The sequence below is a fragment of the Pseudopipra pipra genome, chromosome 1 (assembly GCF_036250125.1).
Source record: "Pseudopipra pipra isolate bDixPip1 chromosome 1, bDixPip1.hap1, whole genome shotgun sequence".
NCBI classification, from domain to species: Eukaryota; Metazoa; Chordata; class Aves; order Passeriformes; family Pipridae; genus Pseudopipra; species Pseudopipra pipra.
The window spans coordinates 22,939,510-22,940,649 of record NC_087549.1 but is presented as its reverse complement, the minus strand read 5'-3'; positions in this window follow the sequence as shown (position 1 = coordinate 22,940,649).

Sequence of the window (1,140 nt, the reverse complement as noted above, 5' to 3'; positions counted from 1 at the left end):
AAAAATATTGAGAAGAACACAGGTACCAAGCTCTCGTGGAGAGAGCTGCTGAGACAAACTATTTATAATTTAATTACTTCATTATAAGAAAAGCTATTTAGAGCGGTATTTAATGTACTTTTAATGCAAATATATGATAATTGATGTCAAACATTCAAATACCTTTGCTTTGTAAACACAGGAGTGGAGGCAGACCTGTCTATATTGCTGGACCAATTGCTACCTACTGGAGATCCAGAAGAATGCACAGAGGGGGCTCCTTGTACCTCTGGTTTTACATCAGGTGCCCATGCTCTGTTCTCTGCCCATGGCTGCACAAGTCACACAGGTTATAAAGAGGTTCAAGTGGAAACATGTTCCACCAATTCTCACAAAAACCCAGGCCATTGCCCCTGTCAGAAAATTTGTAGTAGTCTGCAGGAAAAATTACCCTGCCAGACTATGTCTTTTACGAGCAAGTTTTGCTGCCAGAACTTTTGTGGGAACATGAGTTGCTGGCATTTTTATGTCCCTGGAGCATGTGTGTTCATCACTGCTTTCATGAGATGCTGCATGCCCTTGCTGCAAGAGGCTGTAACAGCAGAAGGGCTGCTGCACACAGGGCAGGGACCCAGGGCTCATAGTTGCCGACATCGCCGTGCTCTTGGAACATGTGTACAGTGGCATTTTGCTACCGGCTGTATGTTGGTGGGTGTTGTTCAGAGAGGAGATTTCCCTTTGGCAGGAGAGGATTCAGTTTGTTGGCTTGCATCAGCATAGTATCAGAATGCATGGATAATTGAGGCAACTAATGCTGAGTTCTGATAGTAAACCTGCATTGCACTGGACATGCCCGAGTTAAGACACGTCTCAAGGAAGTACACCCTACCAACCCACTGCTGGCAGATGTTCTGCTCTCAGCTGATGATTTGCTCGTGATACCTGAAAAAAAATGAGTCTCTGACACAGCAGCAGAAAAGCAAACAGAACTGTGTAAAAAATACTTGCTTTGAATTGCTTGTTATTTTTCTTTCACAATGTCCCTATTTTTTCCCCATTCTTTTCACTATTAGGATATATTTATTTGCTGCTAGGCTGCCTCAATGGAGACATTTAAGTCAGGGTCAAGCTTAAATGCTTCTTCCTAGAAGGAACTGAAAA